Source organism: Pteropus medius, unplaced genomic scaffold (assembly GCF_902729225.1).
Source record: "Pteropus medius unplaced genomic scaffold, Ma_sr-lr_union100, whole genome shotgun sequence".
Taxonomy (NCBI): domain Eukaryota; kingdom Metazoa; phylum Chordata; class Mammalia; order Chiroptera; family Pteropodidae; genus Pteropus; species Pteropus medius.
In genome coordinates this window covers 9,321,044-9,333,232 of record NW_024344253.1, presented here as the reverse complement: position 1 = coordinate 9,333,232, position 12,189 = coordinate 9,321,044, and the positions used below count along the sequence as shown (strand labels likewise).

Genomic DNA, 12,189 nt, shown 5'->3' with positions numbered 1-12,189 from the left:
TCTTCTCCTGTAGGGAAATTCTTGGAAAGTTTATTAAATCGTCTTCAATGTTAAGGATTCAGAATTTTCCAGAAATATTTCTCACTTTGAACTGCTATTTCAGAACAAAAACACAAATCCAGTATAAAGAAAAAAAGCTAAACAGCAGTTTTTAATCTTCTTCTCCTGGTGGATAGATAACCCAGTTTTAGGCTTATATTTGAGACAGCAAAACACATCTAAAAAGAAGGCAAAGATTTGTTATTTGAAACCACCCTTTGTGTCCTTACCACACCTGCAAAATGGATGATTGAGAAAGAGAGACTATATACAATCTATTTCTTGCATATATATGTTTGCCTGCACAGTGATTTTACCCCCAAGAAAATTAGGCCCAACAGTGGTCTTCCATCATGAGTATGACATAATGAGTTCAGGCCATAAAGAGAATCCTTGGCCTCTAGGGTCCAACATTTTAATTATTTATCTTATTGTGAACCACATGTGTGGCAGAGGAGAAAGACATGACAAGGGTGGCATATCTGGAGACTGTCTTGGCCCTCTATCACACATGAACCCTACATAGTTCCTGTTTATGGATTATTTAGTTCAGATTATTGTTATGGATCCAAGGTCCTAGACTGTGTGTTCAACCACAGTGGATTTTTAGTGTGCTGCAATGGATAGAAAAAATACAATGGGGCATCAGAATAAATACACATTTTTTTTGGAACGACTTCAAATTTACATAACTCTAAAGTCAAAATTTTGCTAAAGAAAATTTGCCTTTAGAAGATTTTGGCTTTTTGACTTAGATTGCCACTGGTATAGTGTAAGAACTGTAGTCAATAGGAGCAGTGAATGTAAGATATTTTTTAGTGAACAAAAACTATTTTTCTTGGAACAGATTTAGGTTTTTCTTAATTAAACTTTTTTAGAAAATTGTAGATGCACATGCAGATGTAAAAATAAAACAGATCCCATGTACCAGTTACCCATATTCCCCCAATGGGAACATCTTACAGAATAATATTGTAAAACCAGAACTAGGATGTTGACATTGATAAAATCCACTGACCTTATTAGATTTCATCAGTTTTATTTGTACTCACTTGTGTGTGGGGGGGCGGGGGGAGTATTTAATTCTATACCATTTTATTACATGTGTTTGTTCATGGATATACTGCCATAGTCAATAGATAGACATGTTTCATCACCAAAGGTTTGCCTTGTATTACCCATTTATAATGTTTAAATTAAACTTGAAAAGAAGAGAAATTCCTATATAAAAGGCATTAAATTTTAGAAGTCAGAATAGATATATATTAAGAGGAAAATGAAATATATGTAGACATTAACTTTCATTAAAGATGGGAAATGTAAATATTCCTTGATGGTTAATAGTGGATCATACAGGGCAATTAGGAATAAAAGACATTTACAAGTCAATTTTATTGAAATACATATTTACATACCATAAAATGCATTCACTGAACTCACATAGTTCAATGAGTTATGACCAATATATGTATCCATACAACCACCATACAACCAAAATATAGAACATATCCACTGCCTTAGGCAACTATTGATCTGATTTATATCACTCTAAAATGTTTTACATATACTAGGACTTCCTATAAATTGATTCACACAGTACATCATTTTTTGTGTGTCTGACTTCTTTAGCTCTTACTATTTTGAGATTCATTCCTATTGTTGTATGTATCAATAATTTATTTCTTTATATTTGTGAGATGTAGTTCATTATATTCATATGCCACAATTTGTTATCCATTTATCTGTTGATGTTTATTTAGGTACAGTAATCTAAAGGTCTGGAGTCCATGTTTGTCAGAACTATGACAAGAAGGTCATAGAGGTGGAGCAACAAGGATCTGGAAGCGGCATCAAAAGTGTGGGCAGTGCTTTCCTGATTGCCTGCATTTTTCCCTAAAATGGGCAGTTATAGTCTGACTCACTAAAGGCATCCCAATAACTACATGGGATTGACAGGAACCAAGAAGCCCTAAGATAAGATCATAAAGTTTTCCCTGCCATCCCTTTCCCTCCTGACTGTACTGTTCAAAGATAGCAGGTGTTAATCTAAGTAAGTCCCTTTACAGGACTCTGGCTATGCCTGTTTAGATCAAGGGCAATTTTCAAAGAGATTTCAAGATCTAGAAAAACACACAAAAGAAGCTAACACCTGATATTTAGACAGTAAGACTAATTGGGGAAATCTTTCTAAACCTCTTCTCTCCAAAATTCCAGAGAAGTATGGTATTATTTTGGGCCTCTTTCCTTTCTTATCAATTTGACAGCTGTCTCTAGGCTGCTGTGTTGGCCTAAGATAAACAATTGAATACGTATTGGGCCAAATTACCTCGTTCAGGCTCTGCTCTCACACACTCTGCTTCTCTCTTGCCTTGCACCACCCACATTCTAGGCAAGTGCCCAACATCCCTCTCATAAGACTGGTGAGAGCTGAAGGTACACCGTGGTTATGGAAGTTCTATGAAAACAGATAAAACAAACTTTACAACTCTATTTCAAGGATCTCTTGAGGCTGCTTTAGAAGAGATAGTAACATCATTGAAGTGGGTTCCAGCTCACCTTGTTAATGAGATCTTAATGGAATTATGGACTAAGCTCAGTAAAACATTTAAGTATCATTTTGGTTGTCTTGACCCTCTGAACGTGAACTTCCCGCAGGAATGTGGGTGGCAGATTTGCTTATTTTGGGCAGAAATCAGGCATTACTGCCTTATTAAGCTAATTACCACCATTAAACTCACTCACATGTAGCTCTCTTATTACCATGCCAATTTAACCACAATTTCTAAGTCACCTTTAAGTGTTTTAAAACTAATTTTAAAAACCTGCTAGGACAGTGATTTACTCTCAATTTTAGATGAAAATGTCTGTAACAAAACTTTTAAAAATATGTTCATTTACCAGGTTCTCACTTCCTATGGTTCCAGGAAAGAATTTCCTTTAAAAATAAAACCAACCCAAATAATAGAAAGAAAGAGTTTAGCACTGGTTTATTTTGCATTGCTCTTATACAAGATATTATTTTTTCCTTGTTAACAAAGGACTACAAATTTAAAGTAAAATTAGCCATTAGTTTTGTTCCTTACTTTTTCATAGACTTATATTTTCATTTTAAGTACAGAGCAACACATTCACACAGACATTATGAGTTACACTGGAGCTCTGATTTTGAGTGTATAAAATATTGATGATTATATTATCTTTTTTCATTTTCAGTTTCAAGATTCCTTAAGAACCTAAGTTACAGATGCTGTTTATACCTTGAAAACCTACAGTGACTCATAAATATGTGTCCACACAAATTGAATTGGAAATAGACCACCAGTGAATTTCAAATGCAATACAAAATATTTCTTTTGAAGCCAAGATGGATGAAAATTTCTAATCCTGTTATCTTTTGAATGCCACATGAGCAATTCAAAATGGAATGCAAGATTATTTCTTTAAAATTTAAAATGCACATTTATATGAAAATAACTTTTTTCCCAAAATATTTTATATATCTACTTATATGATGATATATCTAATAGATACTCATGAAATTTTACATCGTACTTTTAGTTTCAAGTGCTAAATTAAAACTAAAACATCTCAGAATTAAAGTTATGTATGTATGTGTATGTATATATATAGTTTACATAAGAAAATATTGTTGTACTAGAAATTTAAATGTCTATTCTCTCTCCAACCAGTTTAAATACTTGTTTAAAATTATACAAGTTACCTAACCCAGAAGTTCTAAACTTTTTTATTTCAGGACCCAGCCTATATTCTTCAAAATTATAGATGATCCAGAAAAGCTTTTGTTAATTGAAATTAAGACTGAGAAATTAAACATATGTGTACTATTCATTTTAGAAATAGAAATACATGTCAAATTAACAACTTTCATGAAAATTATATTTTTTAAATAAATATTTTTAAATAATTTAGTGAGAAGAATAGCATTGTTTTACATGTTTTCAAATAACTTGACGTGTGGCTTAGCAGAAGAGAGAGAGATTCTCATCATTGTCTCACATATTTTATAAGCCATCACGGCAATGATTTCATCATACATTATGCATATTCCAAACACTCCATTCTACATTCAAAGGAGAATCAATGTAAAAAAATGAAAATAATGTTTTACTATTTTTATGGAATAGTTTTGACCTCTCAAATCTCTTAATGGGACTTGAGGCCCAAGAGGTCCCTGAACACCTACTTAGAAATCTTTGGCCTAAATCTGCTGTGCCAACATATTTATCTATGCACAGGAAAGCATTTAATAATTTCTTTTCTATTTTCCTGTGAAGTTTATGATTTTTCCTTAAGGTAAATAAAACATTTCCATTATTTTATTTACTTTTTCATTCACTCATCCTTATATGTTTTTTCAGAAACTGTATTGCTAGGGATAAAAAGATGATTATGGCATTTGACTTGTCTTAGTGAGCTCAAAGTCTGGAGGATTTGAGCTCACAGTGCCCTGCATGGAAGGCAACAGTGGAGAATAGTAAGGCCATTTGAAGCTTGTTTGAGTGGAGGAAGAAATTCTGTATGTAAAAGATAAGCTAGAAAGGCCCAATGTCCCTGCAGTTGGTCTCACACCGTTTTCTTGCTTGTCGTATGACTTCCTCACTCATGAACTCACTACACAAACACTGTGGTGACCAAGGACAGGGCTGGCTTGTATCAGCTGGCCATGTCATTCTAATTATTTGGTTGTTCAATACACCTTCTCCAGTGGATATTCTCCAGTAAGCATTGATCTTTGTACCTTCATTTTGTACCCACTCACATTGTTTCAACCATATGCCTTTTTCCCAGACATCCTTGTTTTCAGTCTTTCAAACTTGCTCCTTCCAGGCCTATCTGAGTTATCAATTTATTGTTATTGCACCACAGCTCCAGATCCACCCATCTTTACTCTTCTTTGTGATATTCAAGCTGGTTTCTGTAAATATTTCTCCTTTGCCAGCAGGCACAATGATAAGATTTGTCAGTGTGGGGCACTTCTGGGATAATGCAGGAGGAAGAGGCTTCTCTTCCTGTGTCTGGTGTGTTATCTTTTTTTTTTTAATCCAGTGCCACATGGTGACTAGCAGCATGTGAGACACCCAGTGGTATCACCTTCCCAGTGACACTTAGATTTTGCTAGAACCTTTGCGGACAGCTTCCCAGCCAGTTTCATCAACAGCCTGGAGGGCAGCTTCCTAGCAAGTTTGTCAGCACTCCAGAGGACAAGTTTCAGCCATAGTCTGACAGACACCCTGGCCAGTTTCCCAATGAGTCTCACTGGCTTTCTAATGGATAGTTTCCTCTGTGGCACCTCAGAGAACTTCTGTGCTATGCAGTGGGTCCCAGCCACACATTTCCAATGAGGTCTAAACCTCAGTCTTTCTGTAGCATTCTTCCAAGTTTGTTCCTTCCTCTGTGCTCTACCTCAGCCCTAGAGGTAGTGGCTGCCCTTGGAATCTTCTATTCCTCTATTCTAGAGTTCGATTATACCCCTTAGTACAGTTGTCCCCAACCTTTTTGGCACCAGAGACCAGTGTTCCTATGAGAATCTAAAGCCTGATGATCTGAGGTGGAGCTGAGGCAGAGATGCTAAATCTGGCAAACTTTTCCAGGCCAAGCAGCTCCAGTTTGGTGAAGGGCAGTCTGAGAAGGGAGCATCTAGTGTTAGCTCCTGTGACATTCATGACAGGTGAAGAATCCTGAGGTGGCCACTAAGTGGAACAGAACAAGGTACCAACAGATTCTATTTGATATCCTATTTAGTGTTGGTTTAAATCTGTCTCTTAGAAGAAAAGTGAGGAGCCTAAATTTTAGCTCAAAATATTGTTTTTGAAGAAGAAAATTTTTTTTTAATTATAATAAGACAGAAGTAAAGAATCGTATCAAACCTATAATTGAAGGTTAATTAATATTTGAAGATATCATAGAAACTAGCCTAAGCAAGTATATACATTTTCATATTATTCATTAATCTGCTGGTTTTCAGTAACTGGAGACCTCACTCTAACTCACATTGATAAAAGGGAATTTATTGGAATCCGAGACAGGTTAGAACTCCTGAATTTAGAAGTATGTATAGCAGAAATGTCCTTGGACTTCAGAAACAACTAGAACTAAGAACTCAAACCCCATCAACACACTTGCCTCTCTTGTTTCATCTCTTTCTTCTCTTTTCTCTTCTTTCATTACAAACTGTCTCCAAGTAAAGATTGATTCATCTTGAATCAATTATGGCTGCAATCTCGCCCTCCACTCCCCTGACCACACTGGAACTTGGTGAATGTGGTACTTGATGTGAGTAGTTCCTGTAAAGAGAAAGGGTGCTGGACCAAGGACGACAATAGGTGTCTTCTGCAGTCTTCACTAAATAAATAACAAAGACTTTATGGAAAAGATATGGTGAACTGGAACAGCTAGAATGAAAAGTTGAAGTAAATAGGAGGACAAACATTTTCTCTCTCTTTTTTGAACAGTGTGCAGATGGAAAAAATATCACCGGCAATGAAAGTTTTTGTACTTTTCCTTAATGTAGTGTTACCCTGATTGTGTTGCAAACCATCCTTAAGGGGAACATTAATTTCTGAGTTACAGAAGAATGTTTTAAACTGAAAGAGCAAGTTAATTTAAAAACTAGAAAATAAAATACTGTGAATCTTGTAAAAGTAAAACAAAGTCAAGGATATTATGTCGATGTAAAAAGAAAAGAACATGTGGAAGAATGCCTGCCTTCAGAATAAGTTAACATGTAAATACAATGGCATCATCATTAAAAGTTTGATTTCTATCAGAGTTACTTGAAGATGATGAGGAAGTTTTTACAAAGTAGTGAGAAAATCCCCTGCCTTAAACAAAGATAACTGGACAAGACAAATAATGGAAAGGCTTGCACAGCTCTCTACTAATTTGGAAGAAATGACATTATTGTTGTGACATTATTGTGACAGATGAGAAAAGACAGAGACACAATAGCCCTCAAAGAAAAGTTGTGAACCACTCTTCATGATCCTGCCAGAGAAAGATAAACATTAAGGTTTTGGCATTCCAATTATTCTACTGGAGATCAGAGCATAGAGAATGCTGTCATAATTGTAGTTATTTCTCTAATAAATTGAATGTACACTTGGGTTCGAATGGCCTAGGAATTTTAATTCTTGTTTTAATCATATCGGTAGATTCATAATTCATTCAACCAATACTTCTCAGTATGATTAATGTAATAAATACATGGAAATTGAAGGTTGTAAAGGATCTTAAATGTTCAACTTTTCCTGCCAAGGGGGAAATAACTTCTATTTTTGAAAGATGGACATCTCTAACATATGGCATCTCATACTTTCTGAAGCAGCTCATTACACTGTTAAACAGTTCCAATTTCTGGCAAATTCTTCTCACATGGAGCCAAAAATTGCCTTCTCAAAGTTTCACTTATTGGTTTGGTCTTATTTTTACCCTCCGGAGATAAACAAAATCTGAACACTATTCTATATATTACAGTATTCCAAATATTTGCAAACAATTATTATAACCTGTTAAGTATTCTCTTCTCCATGCTAAACAGTCCCAATTCCCTTAGCAAATGCTGAGCTGGTTTAAAAATATCCCCTATGATCTCAGAGGCTCTCTTCATCTAAATCATTAAACCCCTAAGCTAAACAAAAGGCAGACGTGCATTTAGTGCAGAATAGAGTAGGATTTTTCCTTCTTGATTAATACAACTATGCAAATTATAAAATAAATCATTCTATTTTCTTTCACTCTTTCAAAATTAAAAGATCAAAATCTTTGGAGGAAGTTAATAAATTAATAAATAGATATTGAAATCTTAAAATTCTTCATATGTTTCTACATATAAAAACATTTGTCATGTTTTTAAAAGATGATTTTTGAAAAAAAATTAATATTTCTAGTCACAGATGATTTGGGTCTCAATCGACTAATTCCCACATATTACAATCTTTTTGAACCTTAAATCTGCCATTAATACATTAGCCATCTCATCTAGCTTTATCATCCATAAATCCACTTAATAAATATTTTTGAGTGCTCATTAATTAATAGATACCATAATAGGTATTAATGATAGAGTATTAGTGCTCTGCGTTCACAGAGATTATATGGTGGTGAGGTATGAATATGGTCTGCATATCTAATTATAATTAATCCTTGCAAATCTCAGCATTTATTTCACTTTGCATAATAGACTTTATGCAGACACATATTTTAATAGAATGACTATATAATTTATTGTTCAAACTGGGGTGGTTTTGAGAGCAAAAAGGGTATTAATAATTATACCTATGTGACATGCATAAACTGGCAATGTACCTTTTATATTAAGTGATCATCCTACATTTAAGAAAAATCCTAGAACCAATTTCCTTTTGAACTACTAAAACTTTAGCATTAAGAAAATATATGTTTATTATTATGTGTCCTTTATAGTCAAGCAAAGTATAAGCCTATCCATAGAAAAACTATGTCTAACCATAGAGAATTTCTTTTTCTAAAACATATATTAGCCAAAGCTTTTTCAAAATATAATTAGTTTTGGTGGATTGTGTTTTGAATCATGTGCATATGTAGCATCTGAAGTTTCTCATAAATTAGGGCTATTTTAATATGACTTTCTTGTATTCAATTAAATATGTAGTTCTCTAACATGTCACATAGAATTAAAAATGGGTATGTTGAACCAATTCAAATAAAATTATATTACTTGATTACATATCACAGTCTTTAAGATTGTTAAAATTAGTTCTAAGTCTCAGAATTTGTTTCACTAGATAGAGTAAAGTTAGCATACTACTATGTCCTTTTAGGCTTTTATGTCATTCGGGATAGCTCTGTTATGCTGCAATAACTAATGCCACCCAATCTCAGTGATTTTATCTTTGATGTTGTACTTCACTATATGCCCATTGAAGATCATTAAGGATCTTTGTTCTTCATGTTTATTTAGGGAACAGGCTTTCATGATTACCTGTACAGGTAAGAGATTACTAAAATTGTTCCTAATGACAATTAAATGCCTTCACCTGTAAGCAATACATTATTGCCATTCATATTTCACTGGCTAATTCAAGGACTTTAGCACCTCCAAGGGAAAGTACAACCCTTTCTTGTGGCTAAAGAAAGAAATGTACAATTTATGGTTAACTCGCTAAGCTCTTACAGCCCGTTTTCATTAACTTCATACTGATAACTTAAAACAATGCTTGCAAACACATTACTAACAGGAGTCAAGAATCCTTTAATTCTCTGGATTAGATGACAGTGTATTAGATATATTTTATAATACAGAGTAGAATCAATTGATACAAATAATGTTTTGACATAATGACTAATCTTATGAGAAATTCATAAAAAATCATACGGTAATTTAGAGCTACCAGAATCTGACAAACATGGAAGTAATCAATTATAGATGTAGTCTCAAAGAAATTCTGGGGACTAAAAGAAATATATTTTAAATCAACATAAAAAAAAGACAATGAAATAATTAAATAGAAATGCTTGATTCCTTTTTTATTATTATGTTATGAGCTACACATAGTCATAAAACACTGGAAAAACACCGCTTTTATTATTGAAATATGTGTTCAAGGTACTTAACCTATCTTTTGCTAATTATTATACTTTAAAATACAACTAATGTAATTTTGTTATGAAAATTTTCCATGCATTTTTGACCACCTTTATTTCTAAAAGCAGAAAATGGGGCATGTATATGTTCAGAATTTAGAGTTCGTAAAAATATAAGTTGTTAATGTCAAAAAGAAATGTGCCCCTTTTCAGAGGTCTTAATTAGTTGGCTACTTTCTGAGAGGTGTACTATATATTTTTTCCTTAAAAAAATTTCCAGTAAAATGAACCTTACATAGTCCCTATTAAAAATACCGTTATTCATTTATTTAAGGTTCCACATCAGTCTATTTCATGAGTGTTTGTGTTTGTGTGAACATGTGTATATGTATACCAGCACGAGGCCTCAAGTGTGAAAAGTCAATGACAGAAAATAGAAACGAATATAAATGAATCTATACAGAAGAAGAGAATAGCCAGGTGACAGTAACTTATGTGCGAGAGAAATCAAAATGCATTCCTCCTTGGATTTAACAAGTAACTGGTTTCCATATAATAATACCTGAGGAAGTATGAATCATATTTTCCATTTTATATGTTTTTACAAACATAAGAATTTCATTTCTGCTTTAATCAGCAACAGAAGACAAAATAATGAAAGTAATTAAAATTATATTACCTATACACACAAGAGATAATTTGATATAGGAATCTAAGCTTTGAATTTAGTTTTAAAGCACAATGTTGGATTTTAAACAAAATGAATTTTAATATGTAAGCACAGCCTCCAGAAAAGTATTTTCAAATAAAGTACAAATATGATATGTGGTATTCTTTTATTAGCACCTCCTTTTTATTTTTATTTATTTATTATTATTATTATTTTTTTTTTTTTTTGCCATGAGGCAAAAGAGCAAGCTAATACAAACACATAGGAAAGAAATTTCACTCAGGATAGGCAAATTGCAAGGGAAAAAAATTACATTGCAGATGTATCACAGTTATTTCAAAGTTCATATTTTCTAAATGCTTTTGCTTAGAAATGGAGTTCAGTGTTATTCATTTCTTTTTTCTGTGCCATCTAGACAAATTTGTAACTGGCAAAGAGTGACATTGTGTTGCATAGGAGCATTCATGACATAGGAAAGTGATTTGTTATATACACACATTTTATTACTTCCACTATCATAAAGCTTTTCACGTGCCATGATTAGTAAAACTGGATAAAACAGAATCTCTACTGATAGATGTTCTTTCCTCCAGATTGTACTTGACAACCATTGACACCCAGATCTCTGTACGTTTGCCCAGTATTCTGGATTAAAGGATTAGTGCTTAGTTGTTTAGAATTCACTGGTCTATTGCCAGTAATTTCCTTTAACTGTTTACCTCTTTGTTTTTGAATTATTGGCAGTACCCTGTGCAGTAAGAATCTTTTCTCTTTTTCCATCTCTGCATTGTTACCAACTTTTCATTCTCTATTATACTTCCTTAAACAGAAGCCTAGATGCCACCACCCAATTCTTTATCCTCCAATCCAAACAATCTTTTAATAATTCTTCCCAATCTCAATCCATACTTGACCTAGTGTATACTTGAATTATTTGTCACATAAAATGCTAGTGGACTAGAGCAGGCATCCCCAACCCCCAAGCTGCAGACCAGTACTGATCTGTGGCTGTTAGGAACCAGGCCACATTGCAGAAGGTGAGTGACGGGTGAGTCAGCAAAGCTTCATCTGTATTTGTAGCTGTTCCCCAGTGCTAGCATCACTACCTCAGCTCCACTTCATATCGTCAGGCATTAGATTCTCATAGGAGCACCAGTCCCTGGTGCCAAAAAGGTTGGAGACCACTGAGTTAAACATTTGATACTTCACCCCTAAATGCTTCATGTATCTACCCAGAGTAAAGACATTATCTGGCATAATTACAATATCATTATCATACAAAATTCATTAAAGCATCAAATATCCAGTTCATATCTAAATGCCCCTAAATGTCCTAAAAATGTTTTTACGGTCTCCTTTTTAAAGCTAGGAACCATTTCAATAGAATCGAAACGATTACAGAACATTACTGCCAGACTAGAGTTCTTGTTTAGGATCTCATAGTAATAATATAAAGAAGTAGAAATAAAATGGTTTTGGAGAACATAAAAATGAAATATGAAAAATGAAATACTAAAAATATTCCAATCAATACCAAAAAAAGCAATAAAGTAGTAACAATAAACAAAATAACAGGTGGAAAAAAAAGAAAACAAGCAGGAGGAGGTAAAAAGTACATCCAATCATAGTATATAATTACATTAATTATAATATGTAATTGCATTAATATATATTTTAAAGCAAGAATTAGTTTATACAAGATTACACAGTCTGCTAGGTCACATCCTAGCAGATAAAAAGGTATCAATTTAAAAGAACTGAACTTATACAAAATGTGTGCTCTCATTATGATTGTATTAAATTAGAAATTAGTAAAATATATCTAAAATCTCTAAAAATTTAAAAATTAATAAAAATAGGGACAAATACATAGATTGATCTTGACATAGTCATATTTA

General features: G+C 33.3%; 1 long non-coding RNA gene across 1 annotated transcript in view; it reads right to left on the bottom strand.

The window, feature by feature from the left end:
* Positions 1-6,283: 6,283 nt before the first annotated feature.
* LOC120607949 (uncharacterized) overlaps positions 6,284-12,189 on the bottom strand; it is a 120,084-nt gene continuing 114,178 nt past the window's right edge. Inside the window, exon 3 of the long non-coding RNA XR_005654274.1 lies at positions 6,284-6,344. This is a non-coding gene — a long non-coding RNA (uncharacterized LOC120607949). The remainder of the gene's footprint in view (positions 6,345-12,189) is intronic.